A 24,847-nucleotide genomic window follows, 5' to 3' on the forward strand; every position below is an offset into this window, starting at 1 on the left:
AAGTTTCGTCTTGATCGATCAACCAGGGTATGAGAAAAATGGTAGGGTGGGGGGTAAAAAAAAAAAAAGTGTGTTTCCCATGTTAATTCCCATAGATTCTTTAGACACACCTGAAGCCCGAACCACTGGATGGAATTACCTCGAATTTGGCAGAAAGGTAGCTTTTGGATCACAGCTTTCAGTTATTTGCTGTAAATTCAGTAGTGTTCGGGAAATGAGAGGAAATCCAAATCTGTATCTCTAGGGTCGCGAAGTCCTCACAAAGAATGACTCACTCATGTAGAGATCTGCAGAGGGGGCAGGGTACAAATACCCTAACCTCATAGCCTTGGTCCTGGGGTCCCAGTAGGACCCGGTCAGAGCAAAAATGCATTGAAGAAAAAAATTTGCAATGAAATCATGGAAAAAAATAAATAAACATGCGCCGTCTCCTAAGCTGGTTTTTAAAAAAAATCCCTAGGCCCAGGGGACTTGCCGAAATGTATATATTTTTAAAAAATTGTCTTATTTATGCCCTAGGGACCACCACCTCCCGGGCCTCATGTTAATAATAATCAGGGGAGGTCCTCGTGGTCGTGGAAACCCCCCCCTCCCCCGGGGACCACCACCTCCCCGGGGCTACAATGAACATTAAAGAGGAGATCCACTACCTCCCCACGGCCCTTGCCTACTTGAAAATGAGGGAGGGGGGCTGTGTTGTCCCCTCCCGGGCCATATACGGTCCTGGGGACCACCACCCCCCAGGGCAGGCCATAGAACAACAAAGGAGGGGTGCCGCATGCCCCGGCTCCTAGTGTCAAATATGGGCCCTGGGGACTGCCACCCCAATAGCACTCACCTGCTATCTCCCGAGGTGCCCAGCCTCTGGAGATAGTAGTTCGCTTTTGCTTGGCAGGAGCAGTGACCATCATTATAACAGAGGGTGCACGGCGCCACTCCCATAGTTCATTGCGGCCTCACTCCCAGCTGATTGCAGCCCCAGTCACCACATTCCCCAGGGCCACTACATAAATTAAGGGGTGTGCTTGGCCTCGCACCCCCAACATTTAATAGGCCCAGGGGACCCCTTCACCTAGTACCATGTGGCCCCCCTTGCCAAGCCTTTTAAGGCCCCAGAGAACCCATCTTCCTGGGCGGCTCACACACTGTGTCCTGGAGAGCCCGCCCCCGGGCCATAGTAGCTTCCTTGCCTGCATCAGAGCGGGCAGGGAAACATATGTTTGCTCCCACCTGGTCGGAGAAATTTTAAATCTCCTGATGGGTGTGAGCAGACATGCCTTCCCTGCCTTTAGGAGCACATGCAGTGAAGGCATATCTGCTCTCAGTCAGCGGGTGGGGGCATGCTTTTGTATGAAACACAGATGGCGTCTACCCGTCCCTCTGGGTGAGAGCAATACTGGCTCCCGCAGCATACGGGAAGCCAAATGGGGCAGTGTGGGCCCTGAAGGTCCACCCCCCACCCCAAACATATTGCCACACGCTACCCTAATAATGTATTTCTTCGTGGGGATGGGCCTTTGGCCTCATTTGGGCTCAGGGAGGGGAGCCACTCGTCCCCTCCTCTATAATTAAACTATGCCCCCCCGTGGGCGTGGCCAAGATGGCAGCGAGGTAGGACATCTCCCTGTCACTCCCGCCGCCCGCCCGAGGAAGCACCGGTCCCTGGTCGACTATTGCCCCGACGCAAGCTACAATTGATGCCTGAACGGAGTGCCTCTCGGGAGCACCCCCGGATTCCCCTGTTGGATGGTGGCAAGTGCCGGAACATATCGAGCATCGCGGTGAGCTGGGCCCTGCAGCCGTGTGTGGAGCCGCGGCCTGCCTAGAGGCCAGGACGTATTCTTCCATGTAGGGAGGTGCCCTGTTACCCACGCCGACAGCAGCAAGAGAACCACACGAAGCTTGCCTGGGAAGCCACCGAGGGACAGAGCTATACGGAGCTTGCCACCAGCGTATTAAAGGAGATGCAGGTGGCCCTCTGGTCGGAGTGTTCTCCTCCCCACAGCATATCGAGGGTCGAGCTTTGGGCTGAGGCCTTCACCTACTTGCACGCCTACCTGCTCAGAGCGGCCGGCCACCGCCGCAGTTGAACTAGAGGGATCTCACGGAACCCGGTCACGCTTGCTACGCAACCGACGAAGTGCCAAAGGGAGACGCACAGCCTTAACTTTACACCACACATCTCACCTGGCGAGATAGGACCATGTCCTCCACCTGGGGCAAAAAGGACAAATCACTTAAGGAACTCTTCGTAATGCCCAGGGCGGAGTGGCAGCGGTCTCCCCGCTGCCGGGTGCCGGGTGCAGATGGTGCCCTGAAGGAGGAGCCAGTGACACGGACCTTCCTGGAATCTCTGTTCTCTGCCCTGCGTGATGACCTACACACAGTGAAACGCAACCTGACCGCAGAACTCAAGGATGTCCGCAAAGAAAAGGACTGCATAGGGGACCGAGTGGCAGCATTGGAGGATATGAGCGACACACCGGGATACCAAAGTGTCGGCCCTACAGCAGCAAGTTATCCGCATACACACTCAACAAGTGGACTTACAATCTTGAAGACCCCGAGAATCGCTCACGTCACAATAACATCAGAATCCGAGGGGTGAGAACCAATGAAGAGGCTGGCGAGAGAACTCTTTAATCATGTTTTGGGTAACCCACTGGACACTGATCTTAAAATTGACAGGGCGCACAGGGTGGGCCCTCCCTGCTCTGACACCGCTCCACACTCAGACATACTAGTCTGCGTTCAAGACTTACGCACCAAGGAAGAAATTCTTCGTAATGCTAGAACACTACACCCGATCACATTCAGAGATCAGACCCCGGTTCTCTACCAAGATCTAGCTGCCCTCACGCTCCAGAAGCATAAGACCTTCCGGCCTATCACAGTGGCCATACACCAAAGCAACATTGCGTACTCCTGGGGGCATCCATTCCGCCTCAACTTTCGATATGGGGATGGGGTCTAGGGGAGGAATGTGACTACCAACTCCACCAGCATGGGGCTGGCTGCCTGTGGGGGTGTTGGACAGAGGGCCTGGCCACAGGTGAGGCCCGTTGGCCAACCAGTCGCCGTGCACTGCTGAAGGCTATGCACAGTGGAAGGTTATCTTTACATGTGGCAATAAAAGAGCATTTCAATTAAAGAAAAAAAACCTAGAAATTCACTAAAAAAAACAAAGGTTAAAGTTACTTTGTAGTAAGGAATTATCCTTCTATCTTACTTTACATTACAAAAAACCTTAGAAATTCCCTGCGAAAAAAAACTAAGGTAAAAGGCCTTATAGTAGGTGAAAACGTCTGTGACAACAATGTTTTGAAGTAAAAAAAAAAAAAAAAAAACATTTCTTCCGTTCTAGTTATTCATTTATTTTTCAATTTATCTCCGCACTACAACAGACAGTACAGACCAAAGATCAAGACTCGGAAGAGTTCTATTTTAAGAATTTTTCTAAAATGAAAGTATTCTGAGCATTTTCGGAGATCTATCAGTAATTGATTCCAGTAATGGCGAGCCAAATAGGAGAAGGTTTTACCACCTGTACGGGCTTTCCTGAATCAGGGAGTTACAAGCAGGGATTTGTCTCTTGAACAAAGGGATCTATTTGGCTGGTAAGGGATACGTTTGTCAGTTAAATAATCTGGACCTCTGCCATTCAAAGCTTTATGTACAATGCAACATATCTTGAATGTGACTCTCTTGCATATTGGTAGCCAATGGAGTTGATGCAAGGGGGGGGGGGGGGGGGGGAGACTGTTCTAGTTGGTGAATTCCTAACAAGACGGGCAGCAGTATTTTGTATTACCTGGAGTCTGTTTAGAGATGAATCCCTGGCCGCAATCAGAAGGGCATTGCAATAGTCCAGACGGCTCATCAATAGGGTCTGAATTCGCGTCTTACACACAAAGAGGAAGAAGAGGAAAAACTGCGCTAAAGGCTCAACATATGGAAACAGGAACCAGCGGGGGCCATCACCTGATCCTTCAAGTTAAGTTTCTGGGCTAGACGGACACCCAAGTTCTTAACTACTGTCTTAGAAGTGGGGGCAGAGCCCATCTCAGCGGGCCACCAATCTGGCGAACAGAGCAAGAGTGCATCCCCAAAGAGCATGATCTCGGTTTTCCAAGCATTCAGCTGGAGAAAATTCTTCGCCGTCCGAGAAGCGATTGCTGTCATACCTTCTGAGAAACGAGACTGGATATTCGTGGTACATTTGTAAAAAAAAAGTAGGAGCTGAGTGTCATCGGCATATGAGATCGGAATAAAGCTGAATTCTCTGAGTATTTTTGCAAGAGGGGCCGCATAGATATAAAAATAAAATTGGGACTGAGACAAGATCCCTGTGGCACTCCCTTGTTAAAATCCATTGCCCGAGTTAGCGGAGCTCATTATAACTTGTGCCATGCACTCCTTATGACCTCTCATATTACATCAATAATTTATGACATCAATGACGACATCTACTATTACATCATTGATTACATCAACAATTGCTAGCATGAACTCCTATCCTGAACATCTCAATGAATGAATGTATGGGTTAAATCACAGGTTTGTTAGCTGCTTGAATTGCTAGATAGTGAGCTCTCACCTGTGTCCGAGTATTGCCTATGACCTTAAATATCTGCTTAGAAACTGTAGTTAAAGAGGGACTCATAAGAACGGTATTTGCCCACTGTAAATAGTGTGAGGATCGTCGTATTTTGCCCCATCCCTATACATTCAGAACCCTACAGCTGAATCCCAATGAATTTAAGCAATAATTCATCTTGCTGTAGAACTGAAGGACTTCACTTTTTATTATGGCACACTTCTTGCTGGGTAGTAAGTTGCTGTGCCTGCTTGACTGAGCTGAAATCTTAGGCTCTGGCCTCCACATTACCTCCCTGAGAAGTCTTTGACCTCTCAACCCTGAGGGTCAAGTGCAGAAAAGGTGTGCTTGGATCAGTTTTCAGAGCCATAGTAGGGTAGAGCTCACAACACCAGAGCAAATGACACTGAATTACATGGTTGTGGACCAGTATCCCCTGCATGCCATGGGCCCCCATCATAGTAGACGCCGACCACATCACAGAATTATTTTAGTGCCCACACGAAGAGCAGAAGGCCGCAATCCTCTATTGCAATCACATGAAAATAGACATTGCTTTGTGAATTGAGATTACAAGGATGCATTGTCAGAAAAACACATTTATGACCTATAATGTTATATGTTACGGCAGTTCATTTTAATTATGTGTAGCCATATCCCTAATCCGGTTTCAAATTATATTTAAAAATATATAAATACAAGCACTGGCAAAGCCAATAGGTTTTACATTTGGAACCTACTGGCTTTGCCAATGCTTTTTCCTTAAACTGTTTATTATAGGGGGGAAAAATACAATGATGCAGCCGCTGTTGGCAATCATATCATTCTGTAGGCATGAGTATGCATCAGAATGCATGCACGCACCTGCAGCATGAAGCGGGCGCCATTTTCTTCTATTTTTTATTGACCGCTCTAAGTCATGCCCTCCCTCCATCTCTGACAGCAATGCCATTAGTGAGCTAAATGGCAAGTTAGTTGTCATGTGCAGCCTCTTTGATGCCTATGTTATCATCCCAAGAAGAAAATTATAGTCTATTAAATCAAACACAAGACAAGTTTTTGTACAGTGCAAGTTCTAAACTCATGTATTTCCAGGTGTTCTCATGGAGCATAATGAAGAAAAAGGAGGCAAGGTGAAATAAAATTATTGTCTAGTATCACGCAATTTGGTCACGTGAGGAAGATCGGTCTTATCCAGGTTTTATGACTTCACATTGTACAATTCAGCTACTAGGTCGGTATCTCTTCCTCTCCCTCTTGTTCAGTCCTGTCAAGTATCACGCAATAGGTGTGATGTTCATGCATTACAGTGCGGTGATCCGCATCACCGCACTGAAATGCATTGTCACGCATTCTGGCAATTGAATACCGAGACCCGGGGGCCTGCCCTCAAGTCGTGCCTTCTGGCTGTGTGGCGCCTGGCACCCATAACCTCTGAGTTTTTAGGTTTCGCCCTGGGCGTTGCAACTGCGTAGCAGTTTCTCCACCCACGGCGAAACCTCATGATCCTACATATCGACTTTGGTTCCGCCTCTGTCTCTCATTGGCTAGCTCCATAAATGGAGGCTAGCCATTGGGAGACAGAGGCTGTCAATCACGCTTTCTGGTGAAAACGCGATTCGGGGGCGTTTCTGGGACTTTTTTAAGTCCCGCCCCTTTGTCCCGGGCCACGCTGTCATTGGCTGCCGGCCCGGGACACCCCCGTGATGTCATTCCCCGGGCCGCGCTTGATTGGCTGGCCGGCCCGGGACCTGACTTGTTTCTTATTTCGAACTCTTTCACAATCTGTTGCAACCTGTAAGGAGATTAGACACAAGAAATGTTTTTTTTTTTTTAATTACACATTGATTTCAAGTATACACACAAAACCAATATGTAATTTTTCAGAACCTACGTTTAAAGCCAGCGAGAAGGAAAACGCTGAGAACGAGCAACAGAGTGGCAGCACAAAGTGACTGTAGCTGGAATCTGCCCACCAAGTTATAAATAGTAATCGTTAGATGGCGCCTGGGGAGCAGTTTGCCCAAACTAAAATGGCAGCTTATCCACGACTCTCTCCCGAACTGACACGGCTTCCGCTGACAGTATCTAGGGGCGTGTGTATTGACGACCAGTTGAGCACCTCCCCATCGGCCTTGTGGCTGTACCTGCTCGGCCGGTTGTACTAATGTGCATATTTATGAGTCCCGTGGCCGGTTCCTAGTTCATTATTCATGAAATTCTTGTTCCAATAGTGTTTTGCTACGGAGAAGTTTTGCTGTGTTCCGTCTGACTGCAGGAAGGGGATAGAGGGCGCGCGACTAGTGTGCGCAGGCGCAAAAGCAAGAAGTGTGAGGCAGGCAGCGCGAGACACCGAAGAAGTCAGCTCGAGACGCGGAGCAGCCTTCGCGAGGCCCTTTGGAGCCCTCAGAGCGCGCGAGCCCCGTCCCCTGCAGTGAGGCCCGAGGGAGGCGCCCGCACGAGCCCCAGCACCGCTTCCGGCTGCCCAGCCAGCGCAGAGCACCGCCATGGTGGATTATCACACGGCCAACCAGCCCTACCAGCCCGGGCCCAGCAACAACGACGGCGGCCCCTACATGGCGCAGGACGACGAATGGGATCGAGACATGCTGCTGGACACAAGGTGAGAGGGTGGGACCTACTGGGGAGGTGGGGGTTAAATGTGTATTTTGAAGCGATTTCCTTGTGCACAGTAGCCTCGGCCAAGCCGGGCAGGTTGGGGGTGGAAGGCTGTAAGTACCTGAGACAGAGATTAGAGGAAGGGAGACCTTAGGGGAAGCATTGTGAAGTGAAGATGGGTTGGGCTCAAAATAGAGGTGAGGTGGGGGATGAATGGCCCTCGGCCCTGTTAAGTATGGCCTCAATTGCTTAAAAGTAATCATTGTCTGCTATGATCAGCGAGCCTCAAATCTGCACGATTTCCTCGCGTTACAGCCAAAGTTTCAAGTAAACGCCACTAAACTTTGACATGCTACAAATGAGGATGATGTGACGCTAGAAGGGGCCGACTTGTCACCAGGAAAGGGGGGTGGTGTAGGAAGTGGCAGCGACACCGGATGATGATGGTTGAGAAGTCCTTTAGTTACATGGAGAGGAAGTTAGGGTGCTTGGCTGCATGATGTGGTGATGGAAATTTGGGTGGGAGTTGGTGGAGAATAAGGGATGGTTGGCGAGCGAGTACAGGGATAGGAAAGGTTTGGCAGAAAACGGGGTGTGGCGAAAGCTGGGCAGGGCGGCATGGGAGCGTATCGAGACGCACCCTTCCCTCACTTAAAATGCGAAAGATGCATTTATTGCTGTCACAACTTTTTTTTTTAGTTGGCTAATATTTGTGGTTTTTCAGTTGTACACTCGTGCTTTTTTGGGCTGCGGAAGGAATCGAGGAATCGGAAAATGAAGGGATTTCACCACAACTAAACCAACTCTTCTCCCGCCGCCTGAGGTCACCTTGGTTTCTTGAAAAGACAAGGCTGTGCTTGCTTCCCCGCCCCCTGGCTGTGCTTGCTTCCCCGCCCCCTGGCTGTGCTTGCTTCCCCGCCCCCTGGCTGTGCTTGCTTCCCCGCCCCCTGGCTGTGCTTGCTTCCCCGCCCCCTGGCTGTGCTTGCTTCCCTACCCCCTAGCTGTGCTTGCTCCCCTGCCCCCTGGCTGCGCTTGCTTCCCTGCCCCCTGGCTGCGCTTGCTTCCCTGCCCCCTGGCTGCGCTCGCTTCCCTGCCCCCTGGCTGCGCTTGCTTCCCTGCCCCCTGGCTGCGCTTGCTTCCCTGCCCCCTGGCTGCGCTTGCTTCCCTGCCCCCTGGCTGCGCTTGCTTCCCTGCCCCCTGGCTGCACTTGCTTCCCTGCCCCCTGGCTGCACTTGCTTCCCTGCCCCCTCGCTGCGCTTGCTTCCCTGCCCCCTCGCTGCGCTTGCTCTCCTAGGTGTGTGTTTGCGGCTCTGGGTGTGTGTGTGTGTGTGTGTGTGTGGCTCTGTGTGTGTGTGTGTGTGGCTCTGGGTGTGTGGGTGTGTGTGGCTCTGGGTGTGTGGGTGTGTGTGGCTCTGGGTGTGTGTGGCTCTGGGTGTGTGTGGCTCTGGGTGTGTGGCTGTGGGTGTGTGTGTGTGGCTGTGGGTGTGTGTGTGTGGCTGTGGGTGTGTGTGTGGCTCTGGGTGTGTGGCTGTGGGTGTGTGTGGCTCTGGGTGTGTGGGTGTGTGGGTGTGTGTGGCTCTGGGTGTGTGTGGCTCTAGGTGTGTGTGGCTCTGGGTGTGTGTGGCTCTGGGTGTGTGTGGCTCTGGGTGTGTGTGGCTCTGGGTGTGTGTGGCTCTGGGTGTGTGTGGCTCTGGGTGTGTGTGGCTCTGGGTGTGTGTGGCTCTGGGTGTGTGTGGCTCTGGGTGTGTGTGGCTCTGGGTGTGTGTGGCTCTGGGTGTGTGTGGCTCTGGGTGTGTGTGGCTCTGGGTGTGTGTGGCTCTGGGTGTGTGGCTCTGGGTGTGTGCTCTGGGTGTGTGGCTGTGGGTGCGTGTGTGTGGCTGTGTGTGTGGCTCTGGGTGTGTGGGTGTGGCGCTGGGTGTGTGGGTGTGGCTCTGGGTGTGTGGGTGTGAGTCTGGGTGTGTGTGTGTGGCTCTGGGTGTGTGTGTGGCTCTGGGTGTGTGGGTGGCTCTGGGTGTGTGGGTGGGTGTGTGTGTGGCTCTGAGTGTGTGTGTGTGGTAGTAATTGCTGCCCGATGAGCTCCTCCAGTAGGGTACAATAGGTCTTACATTTGCGAGAGATTAAGCTGTTGGCAATGTAAAGGACAATGCCATTTATTTATCTGTTTTCAAAACCAACACATAAATAAAAATGTTGTCATTTACAATGCCAATAGCTCTAACTTTTGCAAAGGCGAAACCGTTGCATTGTAAATGCTTGTTTTACCATGCTATAGGGCGGCTGGCTAGTTTGAGGCAGTGCTGTGTATTAGTGCTGCAAAATTATCATGGCGCCGGCCGCAGCGCTCTGAGTGCTGCCTGCCACAGCTAAGTTAGGCACACTCTCGGCCGACGCACGTGGCGCCAAACTTAAATTGACGTCAGGGCTGAATGGTGAAGTAGACAGAGAGACACAATGGGGGACCTTGAGTCAGGGTCCGTCCTCCTGCTGCCCCCTGCGCAGCTCCTGTTCCTAACCTCACTCGGGTGTGGGGACCAGCTTGATCTCCGCCGTGGACAGTCAGTGCAGCAGGGCAAGTCAGACTGAAAGCTGCTAATTCCGCCGTCTGTGGCTCATGGCTTCAATCTGGAATCGGATCCCACATGCACCATTCCGGCCCCAGACAGGGCCAGAGGAGTTGGCCTAATGGCTAGGGCGCTCGACCTCGGACCTGGGGATCTGGGTTCGAGTCTCGGTAGCGACGCTAAAACCTCCTGTGATTCTGGGCAAATCACTTAATCTCCCCGTGCCTAAAATGAATGTGTGTCCGTCCTCATGTAACGTAACTGGTGCTATGTAAAGCGCTCTGATACCCGATTCGGTTCGGGTCTAGTTCGCGCTATATAAAACTCTGCAAAAAAAAAAAAAAAACGAGCACAGGACCCACAAGCGAGTATCACTGAGACAGCGCCGCCGAGGGCCTGTTGCAGTGAGAGTGGGTGCAGCAAGCTGCTGTGCTCACAGGGTGCACAGGGGCGGTCGTAATATCTCACACGACCAGGACCCAGAAAACCGGGCCTCAGCTGCCCAGTGTCGATCATAAATAATCAGCAAGTGCCTGGGAGAGCAGGTAATCAATTATCTGTAATTATCAATCACGTCTTTTTTTTCCGTAACTGCCATATATAAATTGCTGAAAGTACAGTACTGAGCTATGTGACTAGGTAAGAGTAGCGTAGTATTGCGCTTACATTTCTAGTGCTTTGCGATGTTTATTTCCTCCCTTAGACTGTGCCTCAGCCCGGGCCCCCAGAAATTATTGCTCTTGCCTGGCAACACTAGAACTCCTCATGAACACTGCCTTGAGTCTGGGAGAGGGTGAGCAGGTCATGTTTACGACAGACACGCCTAGCATGGAACTTGTACCAAGTTCCCCCAAAAAAAAAAAAAAAAACTACAAATTTAAGGAAAGCAATTTTTTAACAGAAACAAACCAAGCATCGTTAATTCAGAAAAAACTTCCCATTAATGCAAAAAATACAAATATGCATTCCAGTGACCACTTTTGCATTCGTGACGGGACAGACTGACTTCGATACTGTGCAGCACGTGAGAGAGTATGCAGCCGACTGAGCAGACAGAGATACTTCTCAAGGACTTCTGTAGATGCATTATTATTTTTTCTCCACCTAGGTGCAGCACTGTAGTGTTGTCACTACTAGAGAAAAGGCATTATAAAACGAACACTACCACAGTGATTTCGCACAGAGAGGGGTTAAATATCCCTGTTGAAAGCTCTTGATTCTACCAATGATGCATTCTATATTCACAAAACTACGACCAGTTGAAAGGGCACTAGGTTAGTACCCTTCTATTTGTGCGATTTGCGATTTCCCTAGTTTCTTGTTGTTCAAATGGGTGTGATTTCCGATATTTGTATGTTACCCTTGTCTTCATTGATGGATTTTGCTCCCGAGCAAGTGTCACTCACTGTGGTTGAAATGTCACTCATAATCACACTGAAATTACAAAAATGTCACACATAGCAATCTGAAACCTTGGCAGCTATGCTTGTTTCCCTTCTTCAAAACTTGGTGCATGAGGTTAGAGGATGAGTGGCAGACAGAAGCCACGCTAAAGCTTGGCCTGTTTTGGGGCTTTAGGATCCAAGAGAGCCCCAAGCTGAGCCAGAACAAGGCCACAGGCTCATCCACCTCGATCATATAATGGCAATTAAGGGAACAAACGAAGCAATGTGAAATCTTGGGGGTTATCAGCTGAAGTCCTGGGTCTAATCGATTTTTTCCCCAGGAGTTCGACCTCCCGTGGGGTAACAGTAAGCAGCGGGGCCCAGTTCTATTTAAAAGCAGCATTAAAGATGGACTTTGACATTAACGCCAGGAAACATATTTAAACAAGGAGCAAGCATAAACGTGTACAATCGAGCCATCTGCTGTGCTGACAACATTAAATAAGAAGCTGTTTATTTCCTCATTTATCAATAATGCATACCTGTGTGCAGGCAATTTATGGAGGTTTTCCATCAGTGGGCATTATGCGGCATTCAATTAACTGTACCCAGCGCAGGGACAATCCACCCACGCAGCCACTGTAAGGCTAACAAGCAAACTCTGAACAAACACATTTTATGAGCCTCGCCACCATCGAGCATCCCACTCTTCCTCGTGGGATGAACAGATTTGTGCTGTCTTTCTCCATCGTCTGCAGTAAAACTCATTGCATCAGCACCACGTGCTTTCAGTACCAATGTGGTAAGCAACGAAAGTAAGCCAAAGACACAAAGAGACTAATTTATATCATAAAGTCACGGATGCTAGCATGCCGAGGCTGAATAAGCATTTCAGCAAATAATAGAACTTGCAAAAAACACATGGGGCTGTAAAACCAGCCACAGCTCCTCCAGACAAGCAGCCATACGTTTGTGAAAAGCATTGAGACACTGCGAAGGATCCACATATTCTTTATCGACAGGGCACAAGTCCTGAACTAAGAAGTGGGGGGACTAACCAGGTTAGGCAGTATGCAAGTAAAATAATTACGCATGCCATCATAGTGCATGATGTCACGACACCTGCCATTGCAAGTGACATCACTGGAAGTGACATCACAAGAAGTGACATCAATATTAAGACCTCACACATATGTTTATCAGGTATATCATGAGTACAGTTAAGCGTATTATAAGATTGAACAATCTCAGGGAATAGTCATAATGGTGAGATAAAACTGGTGGTTAATGCACTTTGTGGAGAGATCTGCGTTTTGTAAAGTGCCATATTTGAATCAAAGTAGTAGAGAAGGTAAATGTGTCTCCTGCAAAGCACATCATCTAGCACGCAGATGACAGATTTTTATTTTATGTAAAAGGGTCAGTGGGTTACTACTTTTAACACAGAGATCCTTTTGTTACCTGTAGCTCATAAATTGTGATCCTTCTAAAAGACCACAGTGAGGTATGAAGGACATGTGACTCCTGCACCTTGTAACACTCACAGTCTCATGTAACTCATCTAGGGCAATCATTTATTGTCAATGTATAATGTGTATGTTACATAAAGAGCTATGACACCCTGCATTGGGTTGCAAAGCACTAAAAAATAAATAAAATAGTGCTACTGAAATTGTTATTTGTGGAAATACTGGGGCAGACCAACACACCTGACATTCTTACTTACAGTGCATGCATCTATTATAGACAGATACTGAGCAAAGGGAAAAGCTGCCTCTCTTAAGTACTTGTGAAGAGATAACAAGCTGTGTGCCTTTGTTTCCCCTCCCTGGCATTTACATTTAAGTGTAAGGTTCCAGGCCACCCTGTCAGGATATACAAACAAAAGGAGGCCTGATGGCACCTTAACTTCGGCCCTGCTGGAGGTGAAAAAAAAGCTCCCTCGCTGCTGCTGAACATGTCTCGGTGTCTGAAAATTACAACGGGACAAGTTCAGCATATTTTTGTGGGACCCAACTTCTTGGCAGAGGGGACGGCGTCCACCCTGTGAAAAGAGTGGGTGGACACCATGTACCTGCGTGTACCCCTGACTTGTGCCCTGTTTATCGATCAGCTTTATGCATCCCCCAATTTAAAAACAAACAAAAAACAGCAGTTCCTGTGCTACAGAGCTCCCAGTGGGGCACTGCCGCGGCTCCATCTCTTTAACCTGCCATATAGGCTGCGTCCTGCATTGCCATGCATGTATTTTTAATTTAACAAACATTTCCTCAAATATTTGAGCCCGGACTTAGTAAAACGTGCTCTCCTCAAACATTTGCAGGTATTCTCTACCTCTCCTTTGTGTTTCAGGAATACATGCACTTGTGGAGACTTACAATAGCTTGCAAGTCAGTTTTGTTGCCTGAAATTTTAGCACATTGTAGCCTCCACGGTCACCATGAGGTGCCTAGGAGGGCAGGCGGTCTGTGGAGGACGACATTCTGCTAAACCAGTGGGTTCAAACTTTTTAATGCTGGATCCACCCCCCAACCCCCACCCCTATATTGATTTTATGCAGCCTCGCCACGAATATTGTGCACGATCAAGAAAAACAATTTTGGACACACAAATTGTAAAGCGCTCTGATATCCTTCGGGATCAAGTTCGCGCTATATAAAACTTTATAAATAAAAGAAATAAATGCCTGCACCCTGGGTCTGTTGGCATTAACAATGAAGGTGAACTCTGTCTTGGATGGATACAGCTAGAGATATGCCTTAGACCTCTAAATACAGCTCTCAAACCACGTGGTATCATCGGAAGAGATTCTTGGGTGTCATTTGTGCATTGTTCTATATTCTTTTTTAATCAACTCTGGCAAGAAACTTTAATGATGGATGAGGCACAGTTTCAATCTTGGAGACAGCTAAGCCCTGCCCAGAATAAGGCTCGATGAGCAATACAAAGCCCAGAGTAGGTCTCTTTTGGCCACAGGGGCCAGTGATGGGACACACATTCACTTTGTGCATCCAAAGCAAGAGACTGGTGCACAGCAGCCAAGGGTGGTGGGCCGTTAGCTGCAGTTTGCTGCTTGTGCTTACAGCCATCCTCCTTGGGTGTCACCACGATAACATGCACTGGGCACAATACCTACTGGATCCCATTTCGCCTGCTACCAGTCATCTTCTGAAAAATGAAAGTATTCTCCGCGCTCTTATTGTCCTTGGCCCCTTCGTTTGTGTCTAAAATGCTGAATTCACCAGCCACCTCAACTATAAAAAGCACAGATCTGCATTGGTTTTTAATTTACATCCATTCTGCGGTTAAACAGCAAGTTCAGATGTACAATCTGATCATGCAGACAAAGCTGAATAACTTCTTGCATATCAGTGCCTGGCTAATGGCAAAACATGGGGCGGACATTTCCTACGAAATAATGGCAAGGTCTCTTCTGCTGTACCAGGGCTGACCTATGGGAATAGGAAGTGGGATAGCAGTGCTATACAAACACGCCCTACCAATTAGATGCCTGAACCATCTCTATGGAGGCCAGGGGTTTTGACGGGATGGTCTGTAAACTAAGGACCTCATTTCGATTTTGTCAGATAGCCTATGAAACTTGTAATACAGAGTACGGGATATCGGTCATGCTTTCACCGAGTATACTGCCTACCAAACCCTAAATATAGTCCTAAATATGTACTCTGAATGTACAGTGACATGTCCTGGAATACCACTACCCTGACAGAAATGTAGCCCAGATAATCCTTTTTTTTAATTTCATAGCTTATTTCTGCACAATACAAATGCAATCATTTTACTTGTAGGGCCTTTAACTTGTGGTTAGAGGATATATTTGCCCCATTGGTTACCAGCTTCCCGACTGCTTTGAAAGATCTTGCAAAAAGAATGATTGATGGACGGAATGCTGAACAATACAAACATTTACCCCCAGTTACAAAGATTTGGGTTTAATCCAGTGTTCTTTTGCTCACCGTGCCACCCCAGTTTGGACCCAGCCATATGCAAATCAGTCTTGACCCTGTTCCTCATGGGAACAGTCCAGCCTGAACAGCCAAGCCAGGTCCTCCCTGGACCGGAAACAAACATCCTGGGACCGGTTTCAGGGCATCACCCCATATCAGCCAGGCTAGCTTGAATCCACTGGCGCAGTGAGCAGGGGACCCAGGTCTGGGCATAACCTTCCCACTTAGGGGGACAAAAGCAAAGATTGATGGACGGAATGCTGAACAATGCAAATGTACACCCCCAGATCTTGTGAATACTCCTGCCATACTCTTCCCATGAATGATCCCATGCACCACACAAGACCACGTTAGACACTATCTATGATAAATTATTCAGTTAATTTTAAAAAGTGCAACTGTCACACCGTGAGATCATTAAATAATCACTTTTAAATTTAATACATTATCTAAACCTTGGCCTCCGCCAATCCCAAGAGCTGCAGTTCCACAATGGCCCCTGTATTGAGCTCTTTTAAATCTTTGGGACCGACTAGACTGCACCCCTTCCCTTGTATGTCAGATCACAATCCCATGTAGGGGCGTGGGATAACTCAGACCTTAAGTACTATGGACAACATTGTGGGAGACTGGAAATTAAATGGTGGATGCACAATATGAAGATTGGGAAGAGTATAAAAAGAGAATCAAAGCCTATTAAAAGCAATAATTTCAGAGGAAATATCCAACAGCCAAAACAGACACACACACTTTAATTTGATCAAAACTGCAGTCTCGCCCTTTCTCTGTTACCCAGGGTTTGCACTCTCTCCTGAGCTTACAGAGGTACTCAATTCACTATTGATAAAGTTAAAAAAATATCTCTGAACCAGAGGTGACTGTTTCTCTGCCTGTATCACAGAAATAGAACATATTATCTGGCTGCTGAAGTCTACCGATACTGTTATGGAGTCAGTGCCAGTATGGTTACTGAAAAGATTTGCCCCTGAATTTTCCCCATGCATAAAGGTATTGAATTTCAACCCCATAGCCACTCCAAGGGGCTTTCTACCATCCATGCTTAAATATGGTCTCATTAGCCTGGTTAACAAGCATGACGAACAACCACTGACTTAAGGCCTATTACCTAGCTGCTTGCTCTGGCTAAAATTATTGGGAAGTTAGTGGTTCTGCGGATCCAACTAAATTTGGACAATTCAAACTGTGTTCCAGTCAGAATTCACAAAGCTTCCTGCTGGAATGACACACTGAGGAGGGCTAATGAGGGGGGCAGGCTGTCTTCTGAATCTGTAAGCAGCTTTCCACAGGGTGAACCACCAAATCTTGCTTGAGTGGCACATATTTGTATCAAGTCATTATTATAGCCTTAGAGCCCGTCGTAGTGAGCTCTACCGGCCATTAAAGGCCCGCTACGGAGGGTTCTAAGGCTATTAGAACATTCTGCCCCTAGAGGGCAGAATGTTCTAATTTGTGAAACAAAGTCCACATGGAGCCCAAGTCGGTTGAAATCCCCTCAGGCTCCATGAGGCCTTTGTTAAACATTGTAATGTTGATGCTCTGGGCTTCTATCAGCCATTATAGGCCCGGAGCACTCCATTGTCTTCAATGGAGCGCTCAACATTCCAATGTTCTAATATAGCCTTATAGCCCACCGTAGCAGGCTATGCCGGCTATTAAAGGCCCGCTCCAGCGTTCAAGACTCAAGCCGAAGGCGAGGACCTTTAACAAGGGAGCGGAACTTTAATAGCAGGTATAGCCCAGTTACGCAGAGCTAAAAGGCTATTAGAACATTCTACCACTAGAGGGCAGAATGTTCTAACAAATAAAACAAAGGCCTCTCGGAGAACTAGGGGGTTTAAATCCCCTCGGGCTCCGAGAGGCCTTTGTGAAAACATTGGAATGTTGCTTTGCAGGCCTTTACCTGCTCGTAGAAGCACGGAGCAATCCATTGTCTTCAATGGAGCGCTCCAAATTCTAATGTTCTAATACATCAGAAAATACAGAAAGAGTGCACGTGGATTCTTTTTCCTCACACCCATTCCTCCTGGATGCGAGATTCTCCAAGGATCCTCTCAAACTACAGTTTTGTTCAATGTATATACAAAACTTCTCTTTCAGATGTTTTCCGACTCAAATGTACAAAGGCTGGTAAGGCCTGCTGCAAAGGCGCACATTATTCTCATAATTATTAGGGAGACATAAGAGAGCGAAGGGAGGGTCAGCATTAACATGAGACATTAGGATAAAGAGGTAAAGATACAGAAACCAGCTTGTGTATAGCTTAGAGCCAAAAAAAACTCCCCTACACCTCTACTGCCCACACCTAGTCACCAACTAAAGACAGTTAATCCACAGCGGTATCAGTCCATTCTTGATAAACCAGGAACAGTTTACAAATGTGCTCTGGCTACAAGGCAGAACATGTAATCTAGGACATGCGTGTGGCATCCACATCAACGTACTCCTCCTTGTGAAAGGAAAGCTCAATGCAGTTTAAAATAAGTAAGACTTCTGAACCAGACAAAACCATTATTTACACTACTTGTCACATTTTATTTCACCAGCCTGGAAAACCATGGCAAATATTTGCAGGGAAATCTGCCGACAAAGACACAACTGGGCCGCCTCACATAAATTGTAGCCAATGAAAACAACAGGCGCCACAGCGTAATATCAAAACCAATAGTTGTTCAGCATTGACAAAATTGTTCCTTCGAACACGTGGCCTACTGACAGCTGTGCTAGACCCACAGACACAACTGCATCGATTCTCACAATGTTCTGCGTCCCCCATGCGCATCCATAGCTCCAGTTCACCGCACTGACTGGGGTGAATCTAAGATCCTCACACACCGCAGTGAACACCTCCCACACAACTCACACAGAACCCCATCAACCATGCACTGTCACAGGGCCACTTGTAACCCAATGCGAATCAGAGTGCTTCGAGATCTCATCTGGGACGTAAAGAGCTATATAAATTATACAATGCAACAAAGTGTAATTAAGCGGTCATTCGTGTATTAAAAGCTATAGGGGCTTTAAATACTTAACCGAGTCTTCTATAAGCAGCACTAGATTATAGAAAACATGGATTTCTGCCAGTCCTTACCTGAAGAAAAGAGGGTGCAAGTTGTTTATCCACCAAAAAGTGACGTCTACCCAATAATGTTGCTTAAGTTCTTTAACAGCAGCAGCTCAGGCCAGCTCCATGAAACCCATCCTGTGAAGATAAAACAAAACCAGCGTTTATTCAGTGTGGAAACTGGTGGGAATGGAATTCATTTGGAATTCAGTTTACAAGGCTGTGTCCACTTGCTTCACGAGCTGAAACAGATAAAGGCAGAAAAGCAAGGGAAGGAGGGATGCGTTAAACACACAGAGGATCTGCGTCAATACAAACACCCTGAACAACTTATAAATAAATAAATTATATAGAAACTCCTGCTCTCATCGAATTATGGCACACTCCATCTAAAGAGCAGAGCGTTCAGTGGCAGCCCACACGCCAGCATTCTATGTGCAAGGCTCATTATGCATTCTTCCAACACAAACAACACTGGATATGCCGCCTACAGACACTGCTGTTTCCCTTATGCAAGAATAACCATTGCCTTTGACCATCGGGTTATCACCACACTGCCGACCGCCATTTTCTCACACTCGCTGTACTGGCTCTTTTATGAAATGTAACTATGCTAACGTACTTTTGTATTTGTAACTGATCTTATGCAAATCGCTCCGATACCCATCAGGTCTGGTCTTTGCTTTATAAAACTGCAACAAACTAAATATATGTATTGTTCGTAATTCTGACTTTTAAAAAACTAACTCAAAGCCCTCCATTACCAGTTGCCCAGAGCAGTGTTTGGGGATAGCGCGCTGTACAACTCCAAGTGGACCGGTGCACTACAGACACAATGGATCGGTTTTACCAGCTATGTATCGGCGACAGGAAAAACCGAGGCTTGGGCTGCGGGGCAGGAGCACACCTAAGGTCCCACCCACACCCCTCAGCACCGTGGGAGGCGCGCAGACATGCTCCACCCAGATGGTCAGACGGTCTGCAGTGTCCCCACCCCATGACACCCTTCCATGCCATCTCACCAGTAACCATAACCCCTACAGACCCAGCTTCAGATAGTTACCGCCTACTCCGAGCAGGTGGTAAACGGAGACTAATCTTCCTTTACAGCTATCAGTATTTATTTTCTGCCCCATGAGAGCTTTGAACCTAAAGTGGGCGCCTCACATGAAGAGGTCTGGTTATCACTGTGTCACTGTGCTTGAGGTTAGTCAGAGACCTTTGCGCTAACATAATCAACATTTTTTAAGCCCTGCCTAAGTGGCATCCAAAGCCCGATAGGACACACTAGACTCTTCCATGGAAAAAGGTAATGACTTCGGTGGGAAGAGAGATTGTGCCAGCTTGTCTCTTCTTCATCCAAATCCTTACTTATGCAGCACTTACTCTATACCCGGCTTAGCTAAGGGCTCTATCCAGCCATCTGTGCGCTCATAAATGTGACGGTACCATTGAGATTTCCTGTTATTATGCATCAGAAGTAGACCACTTAATGGATGCCTGCAATAAGTCTCAGCAGGGCAGGTTCGCTACCAATGTCAAATGACCTTGGAGTGTCCTGCGGAGAGGGGGTGGGGGGCGGTGATGCAGGGAGTTCCATAAACATCACTGGACTGGTGGGCGAGGGTCACAAGTAATGTACTTTACAGTGATCTTAAAACGAGGAGTTGAGGCCTACTTGTAGGTAAGTGGATTAAGATTTCCCAAATGATGAGATCAAGTAAGAGGATGAACTGCCTGGTCCCGAGGCTCCGTATTGGACGGTCAATCTGGCAAACCAAATGTATAGTAATTGAGGCAGCGAGGGCACCGAGGCTATTTGGTGGATGGTCAATATGAAAGACCAAACACAGTAATGGAGGCAGTGTTGGATTGGTGCATGCAGGCGGAAAGGGTGATATAGGAGGGAAGTGGGTGCCCACAAAAATGGTCTAGAATCTGGGGAGCATGGAACGAAAGTAGAGGGATGATATGCACACCAATTTTTGACACTTCCCCACTGGTAAAATAAAGTCCTAATGCGAAGGAAGCAAGAAGACACGATGCAAGGAAATTTGTCCTATGTAATGTGCTGTTTGATACTGTACTAATGCACTGTGCTTGTTTGAAGTTAATGATACTGCACTGTAATTTGGTTTTGTCTTTTGTTTACTCAATAAAATGATTCTTAAAAAAAAAAGTAATGGAGACAGTGCCTCTCAGCTACACGTAGAAAGTATGCAGGTTAAGATTTTTAAGTTCTTATGAAGCACGGAGCCTGTGAGATGTAGCCCCTATATGGAAGTAGCCAGTGGACACTCAAGACTGTGATTAATAAGAACACCACTGGTAACCTTTGACAGGACGAGGAGTGGCAAAGGTTATCATAACAGGAGGCAAGTAGAGGAGGAGACCAAGTTTAGACCCTTGCTCTCCTACCCAAGAGAAGCAGCACGGGACAGACCAGAGGACATTCCAGTAACAAATCTTCGATAGAATATAGAAAGAGGGCCTGCAGCACCAGGCATCCGTAAAAAATAAATTATATATATTTATTTCAACATAATTAAAAGTAGCTGTGCATAAGACATGCATTCACTAACAAGAGATATGGGTAAAAAAGTATCACCATTGTGTCGTACTGGAACTACAGCACTGTACACTAGTTTTGTGTATTTTAAAAAAAAAGAAAATCAACTACCATTACCGGCTAATCACCCCACTCCATATCCAGTAGAGCAATCTTGCTAGCATATCTCGAAGACGGTCCCAAAATAAATGATCTGAAAATTAGGGAATAGGGAACCGAAGTTACAGGAAATTAAAAGATCAATGTGGAATTTACTTAGTCCTTATCGTTGAGATACTTACAAAACCCTAGGCGTGAAGCAATACCATGAACATTAATATAGCAAACAGAGGAACAGTCAGGGAGCATCTCTGGATGGCAATCATCACCTTATACAAGGGTTTTAACCTCTTCCGCTAGCAGCTCCCACACTAGTGCTATGAAATGATTCCTCAACCCTGCTTGTTCTTCTCTATGGAGAAGTGTCCCTTCGGTTGTAAGCCAGGGAAGCATAACTCTATTCATTGTCTTTACTGTGGAGTGGTGCTGGCAGGGTAACCTTTCCAGTTTATCGAAATATTTCTTTTAGCTAAAAGCAGTGCCAGGTCTATGAATTTAGTAGAGTCCTTGCCATTTTTTGGCTAAGGGAAAAGACCTAGCATTAAGGATTCTATGAAGTTACCCAGTGGGTGAGCAGTTGTGCAGAACAGTAGCTCCCCAACCCCATTCCAGGGGAGTTCTAGAGAGTTAAGTCCAGAGCCTAGGAGATAAGTTGGCATCCAATGCGCGACATTGGTGGCAACCAGAGTTTGCAACGGGATAAATTCTAGCAATACGTTTAGGCGTCAAGTATGCTCCATTTAAAAACTTACATTGAATACACTTGAAGCGAGTAGAACGCAAAACCTTATGTGTATGTATATTTACAGGACGCTACAAGTCAAGTTGGAGGAGATGAGCTCTTGAAAGCCTTTTTATTTACCAACTGCCAACCCCCATAGTAAATAGCATCGGATAGATTTCATGGGTTATGCGTTCTAAAACATCTTCAGGTATCTTAATATGTAAAAACCATTAAAAATACAAACACCCCCCCACCCCCCCTCCACCCCAGAAGTGGAGGCTCGTTATTTCCCCCCTTTTTTCCCCCAGCTCACTTCACCTTGGGTTCACGTGCTATCCTCATAGACCCGAGACAGCCTCAGAAACACCCTAATCCCGTCCCTTGGAAGGTAGGGGGGCGGTGGGGGGGGGGTTGGGGATCCTCTCTAGATTACATCTCAACATCCTCGCACAACGTGTTTTTTTGCTTCAAAGACCACCACTGCTTCAGTAAAATGTTGATTCTTATGCTGAATATTTCTCAGTACAGCTACTCTTGCTCTGAGTTTTCTATTCCACCTGCTTTGGCTGCAGTGTGAACCCTTGAAATGTCCTTTTCGTGTTACTGTAATACTTTATGGAAAACTCAGTAAAACATAGTTGGAGTAAAAACAAAAACAAAATAAGGACACCAAATATAATTATCAAAGGGGCCCACAAAGCAACGCTGGTTGGATAAACTGTCTTTTGTTTATTAATTAATGTTACTATATAGGGTTATCACCACATATTAGACTGTAACAGTAAATTTGCTGCTTTAGTTTGTGTTGCTCTGTTTCCGAATTAGCGACCATGCTCTAAAGGGAACACATCCATGCTTTTGTTTTAATACAGGTGAAGGTGGTCAGAAGCCGCTTTGTAAATGTAAATTAAACTTGTCAGGAAGGTTAGTTTAATGCATTAGCATGAAGAGGAGGAACCAGATTGCACCTGTGTTCAAAGAAGTGTTTTGTAGCGCATGCGCAGCAGACTGGTGTCATCAAAATCAGTTGAGTACTGCTCTCTTACTAACACGATTAGTCATGCCTTGAGCTGCAACAAATATTTGAAGAAAATGAACAGTAAAACTATGTCGAATACACAAACTAGAGTATAATTAGATAGTACAGTCGTAAAAAAAAAAAAAAAAGCCAGAGAGAATCACCTCAAAAATACTGGTCTTGTATGGGTTGAGTTTTCATAATGTTTAACATCTAGTAATTCTTAACTAATGTAAATAATAGTTGTTAAAAAGAAGAAAAAAAAGCAACCCCGGATTGAAATCTTCGCTGAACGTTTCCCCCATTGTTGAAACTTTTCCAAAAGTTTTGTTTAGGGTGAATAAACTGCATCAATATTATAGGACTATATACAAAATGTAAAGTTTCCCTGCTAGTCTAACACTAATGCAATGAAATCCAGAAGGATTAGTTTCCTACTCCGAAGGATCAAAGGTTGTGCAGTGGCTGATGACGTCTACACTGCTAGACAAGACTAAAGTGTTTAAGTTCCTTGAAATCACTCACTTGAACAGTAAGAGTCCTGTGGAGTAGGAGACTCACAGGCCCATGAACCCCTGCAATGCGCTGAGCAGGGCCAGAACACCCAACTTAGGCTCCTGGAATCCCCTTAACTCATAAGATAGGTTTGTACCTTGAAGGCTTGATAAGAGGGTTTTAGAGAGTGAGCCTATCAGAACCAAAGACGGTCTACCATCAAAAGCAAGTGGTTGCCTCAAACCTACAAAAAAATTCTTAAAGGGTAAACACAGAACCCACCAAGCCAGTACCTTCAAGAGGAGGAAGTTTACAAAAGATGCAGATGATGTTCATTGTAACCACGGTAGTGCATCTGAACTATTATTAGAGAAACAGGACATTATTCTTATTTATGGGTGTCGCATTGTAATACTCAAATTTGGTAATAGCAAGACCAGGAGGCATGGTCCTGAAAGCAAAATTATCACATGCAGCCACTAGACCAGGCAATCCGCTCAGTGCTATTGCTATATATAAACACCACTAAATCTCTCCACCAAAGTGATTATTAATCATGGACTGCTACCTTTTGTAGAAGAGCTATGCAGGTCAGGCACATTCTACCATCTTCTGAACTGTCCATTGAACCGAGAGGGCCAATAGCCCAGCATTACAGCTGATGCTTGTCACAGATATGCAAGCCCAGAAGCACTCACGCCATGCAATGTTACACTCTACACCAGTGTGGAATGACCTCTCAACGCCCTTTGATTCATCACATTTTTCTATGATGTGGAAAATATATTTTTGCCCAGTAGTCACTTTCACTCAAAGTCAGTCATTGGTAAGTAAATATCAAAAAAATCAACTTTTCAGTTTCTGAATTTGCTTTCTAGTGCTTAAGTGGACAAAGGCCCTCCTGGACTAAACTGTCCACGGTCTTTGATGAATCAAGTGCACTGATACTATCCCATCTTTCAATTCTGTGTTTCCAGACCTGGAATTTGGTCAAACCACTCAGCATCCATCAAGTCTCAAAGTCTTCCCAACCATAAGCTAACGTATGTAGTTGTTGGAACTGTTTCTACACAGAACATTCCTGCTTCTCCTCCGGGGTTCTTTTAAATCCCATTTCTTGCTGCAGTATCAGAATTAAACTATGTAACTACAAGATCACATCAAAGTAAACCTTTAAATAAAAGATCTTGATTAACACCCCCTTGATTATGTGCTTAATTTGTATAATAAGTGCTGGGGCTCAAAAGATAGGTTTGTACCTTGAAGGCTTGATAAGAGGGTTTTAGTGAGTGAGCCTATCAGAACCAAAGACTGTCTACCATCAAAAGCAGAACCCACCAAGCCAGTACCTTCAAGAGGAGGAAGTTTGCAAAAGATGCAGATGATGTTCATTGGAACCATGGTAGTGCATCTGAACTATTATTAGAGAAACAGGACATTATTCCTAATGTTCACAAGCCATAGGCCTTTGCTACCAAAGTGTCAGGGCTGCCGAATACCAAGGATTCATAGGGTTGATTCCACTGCATGTCTGTTTCATCCACCATCACACATTCCATGCCACATTGCTCACTCTTGTAGATTCTTTTCCAACCCTGCTTTCTTTATTGGTCACTATTTTTGATCTTTCTCTTCCTCCTTTCCCCTTGTGTGTTCTTTTCTCTCTTGCTCTGGGTCAAAGCCTAATGAGAAAAAATAAGTGTTGGTCCCAAAACGTATTGTTGATG

General features: G+C 46.5%; 1 protein-coding gene across 2 annotated transcripts in view; it reads right to left on the bottom strand.

Moving 5' to 3' along the window:
- Positions 1-24,847, bottom strand: part of KANK1 (KN motif and ankyrin repeat domains 1) — an 835,542-nt gene that overhangs the window by 670,346 nt on the left and 140,349 nt on the right. For both annotated transcript variants that reach the window (XM_078675726.1, XM_078675725.1), the window contains exon 2: positions 18,243-18,353. The gene's annotated coding sequence lies outside the window, so the exon portion shown is untranslated. The remainder of the gene's footprint in view (positions 1-18,242; positions 18,354-24,847) is intronic.

The sequence above is a fragment of the Lissotriton helveticus genome, chromosome 2_1, assembly GCF_964261635.1.
Source record: "Lissotriton helveticus chromosome 2_1, aLisHel1.1, whole genome shotgun sequence".
Taxonomy (NCBI): Eukaryota; Metazoa; Chordata; class Amphibia; order Caudata; family Salamandridae; genus Lissotriton; species Lissotriton helveticus.